Source organism: Centroberyx affinis, unplaced genomic scaffold (genome assembly GCF_046629955.1).
Source record: "Centroberyx affinis isolate AG114_WGS23_722 - 3 ecotype Tasmania unplaced genomic scaffold, CSIRO-AGI_Caff_v1 ptg003188l_1, whole genome shotgun sequence".
Classification (NCBI taxonomy): domain Eukaryota; kingdom Metazoa; phylum Chordata; class Actinopteri; order Beryciformes; family Berycidae; genus Centroberyx; species Centroberyx affinis.
Genome location: NW_027281231.1, coordinates 192,415 through 206,331, shown reverse-complemented (window position 1 = coordinate 206,331; position 13,917 = coordinate 192,415).

The window sequence follows — 13,917 nt, the reverse complement described above, 5'->3', positions numbered from 1 at the left end:
AATGCCGACAGAGTGACAGCTCTTCGTATTTTCCACCTCTCAGACTTTCTCCCGGGAAAAAAAACAGTGTTGTGAAATGTTGGGCGAACGTCAAATGCGCGACCGCCACCTGCAGCGGCGGGGTTGTAACTGCAGATGCCAGAGCTGGTCCTGATGCTGCAAGACTTGGAACGACGCCTCATCCTCCTGTCATGAAAATTTTAACATGTATATATAAGATGAATATTTCATCCACCTCTTATTATTTTCATGATGCCTGAAATAGAGGGAGAAGGCAAGACAAACAGCTAAATAATGTAAGTTGAGTGCGCTGCTTTATTTACTCAAACACAAGTGCCATGTTGTTAATTGTTTACAAGTGCAATTCCCCACCGCAGAGTGCTGAAGAAAAAAAAGCTGATTTCTCAACATTTCTATCCACAAAAGACAACGTGGTCTAACTTAATAAATACAAAGTCTGTATATTCTGAATCACAGGCAGTGAATAATAAACTACTGTACACTGAGCTCAAAATAACACAACAAGAATGTGTATTTGCAAGATTGGAGGAGGGAAAGCAGTCCATCTGGTTTGTTTTCATTCCTTTACTCTCTATCCCCCATCTGTCCACCATCCCCCGCTCTCCTCTCCTCCCCTCCGGTTCCAGTCCCGCTTTCCTTCGCGGCGCCGAACAGGCTTCTCCTGCCGACGTGGTTCAGGTCCCAGGCCGCGGGGCTCTTGTGCGGCCAGCCGTCGGCGCTGACGTGGACGGCGGCGGCGGTGGCGAACGGGCCGGACGGCAGCTCCCTCAGGTGGCTCGTCGGGGCGGAGAGGAGGGGGAGGTGGCCCTGCAGAGCCTGGGGCATGGGGATGGGCTTAGGGAGGCAGTAGGGGAGCAGGAAGGGATGCACCGCCGGCTGCACCGCTGTCAATCAAGAGAATCACAGTCGCTTTAATCAGGGGGTAGGAGAAACAAACAGGTAGTTGGAGACAGAAGTAAGACCTATATATAATCTGTCTCTTACATACCTGCAGTACTTGGACCCACAGACAATATTGGCTCCAGAGTCAGCTGTCGGTTGAAACGGGAAGCTCTGTTGCCTCCTGCTGCTAACAGTGAGTCCAAATGGGGTTTGTCAGAATATCTCCAAAAAAGCCATTTGTGGCTCCATAGGAGAGTTGAGAGGAAGAAATCACAGAACTATTTTTCTCTGCCGCAGAACAGACTGTTGTGGGGTGAAAGTGCATTACTGGCGGAGTGATACGGTCAGGTCAGATTGTAAACAGTAGAGTTTGGTAGAAGACAATCTACTGAGTGGAAATGTGTCGGTCGGTCGCCATATCACTTTCACAGGCTGGCTTTTTCTCGAGATATTTTGACAAACCCCATTTGAAATCATTGTTAGCAGCTCGTCGTTTCAGCTGACACCTGAGTTGGGAGCCAATATTCTCTGTGGATCCAAGTACTACAGGTATGTAAGAGACAAATTATATATACAGTGCTGTGCATAAGTCTTAGGCACATGTAAAAAAAACATCCATAAAGCAAAGATGCTTTCAAAAATAATGAAATGAAAAGTTTCTCCATCCATATAAAAGAAATGTAGTATAAAGAGACACACTAATGCAGAAAACAAATAAACATCAAAGATACATTTCATATAAAAAAGCTAGGGTGCCCAAGACTTTTGTACAGTACTGTAGGTCCAAAATCGATGAATTTATCCTTTAAGAAAAAGTACTGAAATCCTTAGGTTTATGGGTGCTCACTGGGAACAGGATTTAAATCTGAGATACTAAGACTGAAAATCTCCAGTGAGGAAAAAAAAACAAAAACTCTTGAACTGTATACACAAAGTCCAACGCTCTCTTTATCCAGTAAAGACGGAAGAGACTAAAAGCTTTCAAAGTGACAGGAGTATAGCAGCTTGGTACAGCCGAGGAGTTTTGGTTGTTCACCCTGAAAAACCCATCTTCCTTTTCCTCCGACACCACGGTTGCATCATTTCTGGAATGCATTAATTTTTGAAGAATCTGAAATTCTTTGACAGCTCAAGATTATGTGCAAAGCATTTTTGAACTTTTGAACACTGTTCCAGCAAGGAATACATCGAACTACAAAAGCAAGACACCATCAAGATGTTTGTGGCTTTTCTTTGTGGACAGTTGAGTTGTGTGATGGCAAACAGAGTGAAGTATGTTATGATTAAGATGGAGAAGTGAAGTGATTCTTAATGGATGTGTGACAGTGTTTCCCCTTTATGTTTTGCAGCAGTGGTGGTAAAGAAGTATTCAGATTTTAGTTCCATGTTAGTGCAGGTTATACTACTATGATATACTACTATGATACTACTATATAGATGCTCTTACTGGATACTCAGGACATCTAAATCATAGCATAGACCCAATATCTATTTGGGTTTTGTGAGGTTCAAGTGAAGAGCAGATTATAAAATGGTACGAATTAATATCTTTGTAATGCACAAAAGGCCCGAAGTGAGACTGGTGGCAATGTTTTGGAGTTCTAGCTGGACCCTGTGGTCTTTATGGACCAACAGGGGAATCACTGATGTGTTTTCTTACCTCGGTCCATCACTGACCCCGCTCCTCCACACAGAGGAAGGCCGCTCTCCGAGGGGAGGAGGGGGAGGGGCAGAGGGCCGCTCTGGACCAGCTGCAGGGGGGGTGGAGGATGAGCATGAGATGGGACGGGTGATCAGAATGGGACAATTACAGAAGCCCATTAAGGACATGCATTCATACATGTTATTTATGCTGTTTTCCAGTGATAACAAGTTAATTTAACTTTGTTTTCTCAAGATAACGAGTTATTTATGTCGTTATCTGTTGAGATAACACATTTTGTTTTCCCGAGATAATGAATTAATTTATTTTGTTCCTGGAGATTTCTAACTTTACCGCATCACACTTGCCATGATGACATGCTGACTGCCTAAAGATGCTCCTGAACACTAACAGATAGGCCTACTTCCAACATTTGGGTTTTGAAAAATATGCTTTGCTTTAGGATGTTAGTTCTAAGCAGAAAATTATCTCATCATCTCGGGGAAGCAATTTTTGTTATCCCAAGATCTTGAGGTAATTTTCTCATTATCTCGGAAAAAACAAAGAAAATTTGCCTAACTCAGTAGCACAGGAAAACAAAAAATGTTTGAATATACTGTATGTCCTCAATGGGCCTCTGAAGAAAATGAATGTTTGAATACAATCTGATACTGGGTGCACAAAACATGAAGAACGCTTGCTCTTTCCCTGACTGGCCAGGTGAAAGCTTTGATCCTTTACTGATTTTACTTATTAAATATAGATGAAAGCAGATGCAGATGAAGGGGAGGAGAGACGTTAAAGAAGGCCTTGGGATGATGATTAATGATTAAGATGTTAAGGCTTTCCTGATGCTTTGTACACTGCTTGTCTCATTTAATAATGAAATGTTTTGAAAACCTCATTATGTGTTACAGTATATGCCATTAAGAGTTTTATTCCAAAATGAGATATCCACCATTTATGGTGTTTCTAAAGGATAGTAGGCAACTTAAATTCTTAGGAATAACACTTTTATACACTGGCTTCTCTCTTTTTTAGAGGATCAGTGAGTCAATTTTACATTAAATGATAAAGTACAGGTAATACTTTATATTAAAATCAATCAATTTTACAAGAAATCATAAACTTCAGGTAATGTTTTTTTTTTTCTTAAAATGGATATATAGTGTTTTGGAATAGAACTCTTCTTAAAGGACTAGACTGACATTTTGGGAAATTGGCCAGTTGGTCAACTTACTCTTTAAATGACAAGAGGATTGGCAGAAAAAAACTCTAAACTCTACTTAAAAGTCTATATTTTCTTACGTTAGACAATGCTAGTTACCTCCGCCAAGGAGGTTATGTTTTTGGTGCCGTTTGTTTGTCTGTCTGTCTGTTTGTCTGTTAGCAGGATTACGGAAAGGGTGTAGCATGGGCCAAGGAAGAACCCATTAAATCTTGCCTATGGGATCTTAACTGTACTTTATACTAGAGATATTTACCAGAGACACAAGAGATCATAAGTTGACCAACAAGCCCATTTCCCAAAAAAGTCACTGAAGTCTTTTAAGTTCTGGTGTGAGATGATCAGACATGGGGTGTATTGGTGAAGACCTGATGGCAGGGTGGATATCCTGGATAGTTGACCAGGATGAGTTTGCTGAAGTTGAACTTGTAGGTGAATCTTTTCCCTTTGGTCTTGTGCAGGATTCTTTTGTTGTAGTAGTATCTGGAAGGGGCAGCAACATGGTTTTGATGCAATACTAAGACTCTGAGTGTGTCTGTTTGTGTGTGTGTGTGTGTGTGTGTGTGTGTGTGTGCCATGCTGAAAGTGTATGCACTCATGGCACTGGAAGGCTCTTTTGTTAAAAGTGCCACCCAAGTGGCATATGTTGTGTCTGTGGGCATTTTAAATTTTAATTTACATACACAAGTTGTCTAGGAATACATTTTTATTCACAGCAACAGTCTGGCGGAGCAGCTGCACTGAGCGGGAGGATTGCATTTACACCTGGGAACTGCAGCCCATATGTGTGTGTGTTTGTCTGTGTGAGTGTGTGTGTGTGTGTGTGCGTGTGTGTGTGTGTGTGTGCGTACATCTCATCTCTGTGTGTGTGTGTTTGGATATGTCAGCTTCCATTCTGCATCCCGCCTTACCTGAGCGCCCGGCTGAGCTTGTCGTAGTTCATGTGCGGCTTGCCCTTCCTCTCCCCCCACAGCCTCGCCAGCCTCTCCGGGTCCCGGATGACAAACTCCCCCCACTCGCCCCCCCAGTTGATGGCCCCGCCCTCGCCCCGGCCCAGCAGCTCCAGCAGGAAGTGCCACAGCTGAACCTGTCTGGAGCCGGGCGACCAGGCCGGCTTGTAGGCCCAGTCAGGGAACAGCACTGCTGCAGAGACAGGGAGAGTGGTGAAGACAAGACTAGGGGGTCAGGGGAAGAGAGATAAGATACTTGTTGAAGATGTTGGTCCATATGACTGAAATGGGAGGTGGGTGGTGGCGGGGTGGGCGGGGTCAGGGAGAGGGGGAGTCAGTCTCCTTTCATTTATTAATTTGTTTGTCCCTCCATTGCATGCATATCTCAGACACCATATTTTATCTCTCTGGTGCCTTGAACAATGTACATGACATCCAACTTGATGGTCGATATAAAGTCACATGTACGCATTTAACTGTAACTGAAATCGTATGCATGTAATTTAAATATTTAAATAGTTAATACATTTATTCTAGGTAGACATTTTTAACAACTGGCTAACTAAGCTAACTGTGGCACATACAGTAATGTAAATTGTTTGTGCTCACACATTATATCACAGATATTACTTGTCAGATTTCGATGAAATCTGTGGGAATGATGCATCTCACCACTGTGTTTTTCCAAAATTACACTGATTGGCCCAAAGGGGGCGCTACATTGTTCGTTCATTTGTTCGTCCATGTGTCACATGGTGATATCTGATTTTGACGGCTGATCTGATTTTCTCACCACTGTGTTTTGACATTTTTAAAATGACACACTATTGTTGTTTCAGGAAAAAGATGCTGCATTGTTCATGGGGGGGCGACATGTTTACTGTTGCCTTGTGTTTCATATTATGTCACATTTCTGAATAGGTACATGCTACTGTGCTATGCTTATGCTGTTATGTAAAACTCTTACATAAATGCGTAGGTTTTCTCACACAAATGAGCACATGAGAACACAGACACACACACACACACACACACACACACACACATATACGGATGAGGTGAAGATGCATATGCACTAACACACTACACACACACAGCCACACACACTCTCAAAAGCACACACACTTACTTCTACTCCAGTAAGGTGATGAAAGGTGTCCTATTGAAGAACTACAGTTGCACTGCATCTGAAAATCACACCACAACATTAATAACTGAAAAACCAATAAGCATCTTCATCCCTGTGATCATCAACATACTGAAGTTAGATATGACAGAAAAAAAGACAAAGCTGCTTAAAAGAAATGTTTAATTAGATGTCATGTAATGTTAAATTAGCCATCAAAATAAAGCCAAGATCTAAATAATTATATCCGTTTCTGTTCTCAATATAAATTCTATATGAAATGATGATTAAACCTCATTTGTACCCATAAAAAAGAAAATGTCTTAGATTTACATCAATATGTATATGGTTTATACAGCAATGTCAGTTCATAATATACTCAAAATTGCATTTACAAATTCATTGGCACAAAAAATGCCTCATTTGAAATTGGCCTAATCAGCAACTCCAGTAAATAAGAAGATTATTCAGCAGATGAAATTGTGTGAAACGCATCATTTGCCTCGCTGGGAGCGTTCAGTGTTTCCTATACGGACTGGAAACTGACAAACACACACAGTCCACCCACTACCCGCCCACAGCCACAATGACCTTCCCGGGCCGGTCCGAGCAGCGGAGACACCCACCATCTTCCCTCGGAGGCTGAAAACTCATCTCCTCAAGAAGTGCTTCACATTAGCCGTTTCCCCGCTGAATGATGTCTCCTCTCCCATAAGCCCTCCTCCACTGGCTGTAATATCCTCTTATCTTGAAGCAACAAAAACTATGGCTCCCCTCAGCTCTTATTTTATTTCTTTTTCACAGCACTTCTCTCTTATATTGTCATTCTGGGGTCACAGGGATATTATCTGAGAACTATGGTTCTGTCCCTACTATTTGTTGGTTGTATTGGAATTGAAGCTTATTCAAGTGTTACACTCTGGATAAGAGCATCAGCTAAATGAAGTGTAACATGTAAATGTAAACCCACCATCAGTTTTATGATAGCCAGCAATCAGCATTATATTGAGTGGTACAATCAAAAATAATAAGTTTAAAATCATCATGCCATGCAAGCACAAAAGGTCAACAGAGTAGGGATTTTAAGAAGTAGATAACTTACATATCTAATTTAACAGCCCATTCACCATCATCACTTGTGTGTATTCTCCCTTCCAATCATTTCATTTACAAAGACTAAGCTAATTAAAGACTCCTAATTATAAGAAATGAATCGGTGCCGTTACCTTGATTGGCGGAGAAGTGGAATGGCGGAGCAGCGCTTCGTCAGATGAATAACAATGATCAGTTTGTCTCCCGGCCCACTGCGAGTCTGGGAGGGCTGGAGGATGGATGGACCGAATCTTAAACCCTCTATCTCATCTACCTAACCCCCCCACTCACCCCCTGCTCTCTCTCTCTCTCTCTCTCCCTTCTCTACCATCCAGCCCTCTCTCCCCCATCCCACGATAACTGAGACAAAAACTAAAACATCTCATATAACTGTCCATAGTTTGACAGTCATTGTTGATTGTATTGCATTATGTTGCATTAAGTGCATTATGTTAATGCCTTTTGAGAAAAAAAATCACAGATTATACAGGATTTTAAGTATCTCACCTCAAAACAAATCAAAATAAGATGAAAAAAAAGGCTGTTTGTCCAAAGAGTTACATGTAAGCATAGAGATGAGCTTCTACTAAAAAGATGAAGTAGGTATAGAATCAGATTTGTATTTTCATAATTTAGCTGAAGCTTGTATCCAAAGTGATTTACAATGACAGCAACAGTAGAATAAGCTTCCTAGATCATCATCAGTGAGCAACTAATATCCCTTTGACCTAGAAATATCATGAAAGAGAGAAGCACAAGGAAAATATATTAAATAAAAATGAAAGGAAAGTAGATAGGTGAAAGATATTTTTTAACCTCAAGATGGGGCGAGTAGGGGGGGGAGATATGGGAGAGTGGATGTGATTCAGAAGGTGACTCATATAGGTGATGAACTCAATACCAGAGCTTCACTTCACTCCTCTGCTGCCGACTGTCGCTCGTCACCGCTGACTTTGGCCAAGGACAACAAGCTGTTCAATACCAAGCAGGCAGCAGAGGAGCAGGAGAGCAGGCGGCACAGGTAGAAAGTCTGACTCAAGTAGAAGTAAGTAAAAACTACACCAGTAGAAGGGATGGTACAGACGTTAATAATACTGAGAAAAGCCATTCTCCTCTAAGTATCTATCCAAGTAAAGTAACTGTAGTCAGTATTACCTGTGATGGTTGTACACACTTAAGTCTGTGGAGAAAACCCAAGACACAATGTACAAGATCATTTAATGGCCCATTAATGCAGAATGTTTTCAAACTCTGAGTCTGGACCCAGGAAGCTTGAAATAGGTGTTTAAATCATTTTAGAGAAACGCTAAATAAAAAGCAAACAAAAAGTCCCTGAAAGGTACAAGATGCTGAGAAAATGTATCAGAGTAAATAAAGTATAAATAAATAAGAAAATTATATTATAAATGATGAATGAATGAATGAATGAATGAAGCTATTTAGAGAATAATAATAATATCAACTTTATTTACATAGCATCTTATCTAAAAGCAGAGTTTTAAATCTAAAAGTGCTTTACAGAATGACACAAAAACAAGAATATACATACAACATCATGAGGAGAAACACATTCAACAGAAAATAGGCTAGAAGAAGAATACATAGAGAAACAACACAAGATGAAAAAAAAAATCAGCAAGATTAGGAAAAACTATTACATAAAAGCAAGTGTATAAAAGTGTGTTTTACAAAGTTATTTCAGTGAGAAGAGATTTAAAAGCGGATACTGAAGTTCCTGAAGACAAAGTGTGAAAACCACTGGGCTTGTAGATGGATTAGCTGTAGTTTGATTTATTTTTTATTTCCAACAGAAAACAGAAAGAAAGAGAAACTACTGGCGATCCATCTACGCCTATTAGATCCATGCATCCTCCACACACACACACACACACACCTCGACCCCCCCCCCCCCCCCCCCCCCCCCCCCCTTCGTCCCTTAGATACGATAGCTGACACCGGAGGCTTTTAATTCCAGTGTAAATACAAATACTCTTCCAGACAGCTATCAATTATGCATGCCGCTAATTGAGTTGAATGTTGTGCTTTTAGCAGCCAAGGGACCCTGGGTCACATGCAGATAGCCCGAGAGCACACACACACACACACGCACACACACACACACACACACACACACTGAAAAACTCATTGACTCATTCACACATTCACTTATGTGCAGGTATTTGTACACAAACGACCAAATACACACTCGCTCATACATTCACTTATTCATGTACACACACACACACACACACACACACACACACACACACACATTGAAACACAGCACATGCACACTCATACACACACACACACACACACACACACACACACTGTCATTATTTACTTATACATGTTCTTGTAAATACTCTCAATACATGCATAAGCCTTTACACACACAGACACAGACACACACACACCCACACACACACACAAACACACACGCACACACACACACACACACACACACAGAGACAAAGAAGAAGCCTCACAGTGAGTATAAAAGCTGACAGTTTGGAAATTGAGCCTCTGGTCTGATGGAGCCGCCCAGGCAGCATGCAGAGCCAGACGACAGACAGAGAGATTTAAACAAAGCGGATGAATATTGAAGCGAACACTGTTGTCAGGAGACTATTACCGTAAAGATGTAATATAAACAGAATAGTAACCCCCCCCCCCCCCCCCCCTCCTCTGTCTTATTTACTTTCCAGTTGCTATGCACGATATTAGCCCAGTCCATCACCGACAGAAAAAAAAAAAAAAAAACCCACAAAGAACCTCAGCCTCAGTACAATAAGACTTCATATTCCCTAAGGGGCAATTTAGGTAGCGGCACACAAAAAAAAGGGGGAATTTGCTTTCCACTGAGATTCTCATCCTCTTCCCCTTCTCCTTCAGCAGCATTATCTCCTGTGTGACTAACTGTGTGTGTGTTTGTGTGCGTGTGTTTGTGTGTGTAATAGGGGGGGGGGGGGGCTGAATCGGGATTAGATCCCCGCTAAAAGGACTGTTTGTTTTACAGCTGACGACCCCGGAGTTTAATCTGGTGCTTAGCTGCCTGCTCAATCTCTTTCTCCCCTCCGTCTTTTCCTTGCATCCTCTCATCCTCCCTCTCTCTCTCTCTCTCTCTCTCTCGCTCAATCGTATCATCCTCTCACAGCGAGTTACACCCCCCCCCCCCACCCCCCTCAACCGCCACCACCACCATCCTCTCCCTCCATCCCTTGTCATCCCCTTATTTCTCTCCTCTTTTTTTGGTGTATAACGCCAGAAGAGGTTGCGCATATTTTACATTTAACTGGATCCATCAGGTTGTGTGTTATGCATACAATTAAATGGTGTTACATCAGACAGTACAGAGGGTATGTGCGTGTGTGTGTGTGTGTGTGTGTGTGTGTGTGTGTGTGTGGGTGGGAAGGGGGGGGTGATAGTTTCAGGCCCTTACAATCTGTTACTGAGTGTCATACTGTGTGTATGTGCAACGTTTGGCCGTACAATGTGTGTGTGTTTACGTAGTGTTGGGTCAATCTGTGTGTGTGTGTGGTGTGTCAGTGTGTGTGTGAGAGAGACAGGAGGACAATAGTGAGAGTGCATGTTAAACAGGATGATGGTATTGCAGCAGATGAGGGTCATGCTCCGGGTCTTACGGGTCAAATCCTGTTAGAAGTAAGAGGGGATCAAGGCTTTAGCCGGGCGCTGCCTTTTTTACTGCTGCAATACTCACTGACTCTGTGCAAGAGCAACTCAGAGTGAGTGTGTGTGTGTGTGTGTGCGTGGAGGGAGGGGGAGGGAGGGGGGGGGGGGGGCATGTTAGAACCGCTTAGTTTAGTTTAGTTTAGCTCAGTTACACACATAAACAATAAAACACAGAAAGAACAGAGGAACAAAAATGACAAATTGTGCAGGTGAGATCAAAAAAACCCAAGAAGTCCAAAATGGTAACACTTTCTATGAAGCCAGTGTCTATAATACATTATAATCATACTTATAACACATTATAATGCCATCATAATGCATTATAAGTATAGTTATAATCATGCATAGGCAGTTATAATGTTTTATAACATTACTCATAATCTGTTATAAAGCTTTGTCATTTAAATGGTAATGAAAAAGCTTTATAACAGATTGTAAGTAATGGGTTTATAATGTTATAAATCATTATAACTGTCTATGCATGATTATAACTATACTTATAATGCATTATGATGGCATTATAATGTGTTATAAGTATGATTATAATGTATTATAGACACTGGCTTCATAGAAAGTGTTATCGCACAGGGTATCAGTGACACTTAATTTGAAGTGTGTGCAGATTATAAGATGATTACAAGCATAGGTAAACTTTTCTTACAACATAATAATCAGACCAAACATCATCAAACCCAGAGCATTACATTCAATTTAATATCATGTCATTCATTGTCTAATCACCCCCTTACTTTTTGGCACATTGTGTTTATCGCAGTGTTTTGCTTTGACTCCATTTTCACACAGTGTTTCAAAGTGCAAAAACTCTTAATGCCAAAATTCTGCACTTTGAAATTTGGGCTCAAAACCACATATAGCATGCAAAATAAAAACAAGTTTGTCAAATTAGGTAGTGCAGCAAGCTAAAGGTTCATCCTACCATCAGAACACCATCATGTTCCTTGTTGAATTTTCATCATTGCTGCATTTTAAAATAAAATGTTCATTATCAAATCACGCCGTGAAAAACAAATATAATTCTCATCAAAACAGAGCATTTGCTAATATTTACATTACCCAAATAGCAATGAGCAAAAGGTTTCTCAGCTGTTATGAAGTACTTAGGAAATGATGTGCAGTAAGCATTCCCCGTGATAACAAAATCCCTTTTCCTAGCACATATTGTACAAAGCAAACTGAATGCAATGTGTTCATCAGGATGAAAGAAAGCCACAAAAAGAAAGACTGCATAATGTGTTCAAAACACCACAATTTATGCCAAATGAGATGAAATACCTGAAGGAAACGCACCTTATGGTGTCAATTTACTGTACATTCTCTGTTCTGCAACGATTATAGTAATTATCAAGCACTCACAATGTGTTTATACTACATTTATGATGCTTTATAATGCCATATGAGCACCACTTCAAATAAAGTGTTACCAATATATCTCACATCAAAGAAAAATGATCAAGATGGCAGAGACAAAACTGAAGTGGAAAACAGAAAGAGACAACAAATCCCCCAAGGAGAAAACGGTATAACACCAGCAAAACGTATGAATGACAAGGAAATAAAATAACATTAAAATGGCCCTGAGGTGTTGGAATGAAATCATAGGGAAAGTAAGAGTTTGGTAGTGATTGGGTGTGTGTGTGTGTGTGTGTGTGTGTGTGTGTGTGTCCAAACAGAGGGAAGGAGGGAGAGAGAGAGAGTGTGTGTGTGTGTTACAGAGGGATGGCAAGCTAATGCCCTCTGAGCTGAATCCACTTAAAACCAGAAGGTTATGGGACCAATTGCTTCTGTCTTTCCCATTCCCCGCCGCTGCCTCTCGCCTCTCAGCTCTGCCTGGTTCCTCGCTCTCTGGAGAGCTGTGGTTTCTGAAAGGTTTCTCCATGTCCTTAATCCCTCCATCTCTTTGTGTCCAGGCAAAAAATATATCCGCATGAAACTCAAGAGGCCGAGAGGGGCCAAGCCGTGTGAGAAAAACCAAGAGTTTCTTTCCAGCATTTGGGGGGGGGGGGGGGGGGGGGGGGGGGGGGGAATAGATTAAAATGAATGGTAGCACACGATAAAAACTAATTGGGATACTTTTTAAAGAACAGCAGAGTTTTAAATCGGTGGTGGGGTGCTTGAGGTTCAAGAGAGTCCTCATGCAGCAAAATGAGGAACGGCTTAATTTCACTGTAATTTAATTTACTAGAAAGTATCCCAATTAAAAGAATGAATGACTTCTAATCACAGGCTTCACTCTCAGCACCATCATCTCCCACCTACAGCGTAAACCGTTATACAATGCAGTAGTAAATTGATGACACAGATATATTAGTGTCTATGGCTCTAATGTGTGTCTATTTAAGGGAATGAAAACGTTTGCTGAGTCTTGCACTGACAAAACAATAAGACTTCTAGACTGGATCCTCTATATTTTAGAGATACTGAATGATGAACTTCAGGTAATGCTTTTTCTTCCACAAAAGCAGCTTAGTGTTTTTCAATGTGAGTGTATGAGTCAGATAACAGGTTGTTTTTGCATCTTTTGATGTCAAAAATAGCAAAAAGAACAACAGTGCAGGGATGGGACGATATGAAATTCAATATATCGCAATACAAAAGCAATGCGTATCGTGGGGCAGAAAAATGAATCGCGATATTAGCTCAATTTTATTCTGCTGTAGTAATCACAAATGAGACGCTTGTCCATCACAATTTCACAAGCTCTCCATGTAAATTACATTATTTGCACTTTGTAATTACATTTTTAAATTGTTTACATTCTAGTGAGCCAATGACATCGCAAGAAAGATTTGTGTCTCAGAAATAAACATAATTCTGCACAGTCAGACTTTGGTGTCATTGAACTTTATGACATCATATCATGATTATATCAAATTGTGAACCACATATCGCGTCCCATCCAAAGGTCAGCCGTCCCATCAGTCTGTTGTCTTTGGGAATGATGGTGAACTTGGAAATTATTGGGTGAAATGGATCAAATTCAATGAAACAATCAGATCCCGTGTATTGGTAAATGAACAGAAAACATGTCAACCTTTTTTTGTACATCATCATGTCTTTATTTGTGTGTAAACAAACTCTGAAAAGAGCATCAGCCAGGTTCTTGATTATTGGCGTTAACATGATCGATATTTTGTACAGTCATGAATAAAACATGATTAATACACTGCAAAAAAAAAGCATCCTGCTTTACAAGTCATTTGATCTTTTATTCAGTCCTGTAATCTTATTTTTCTGGATACAAATGGGAATCAGATCTGCCAAT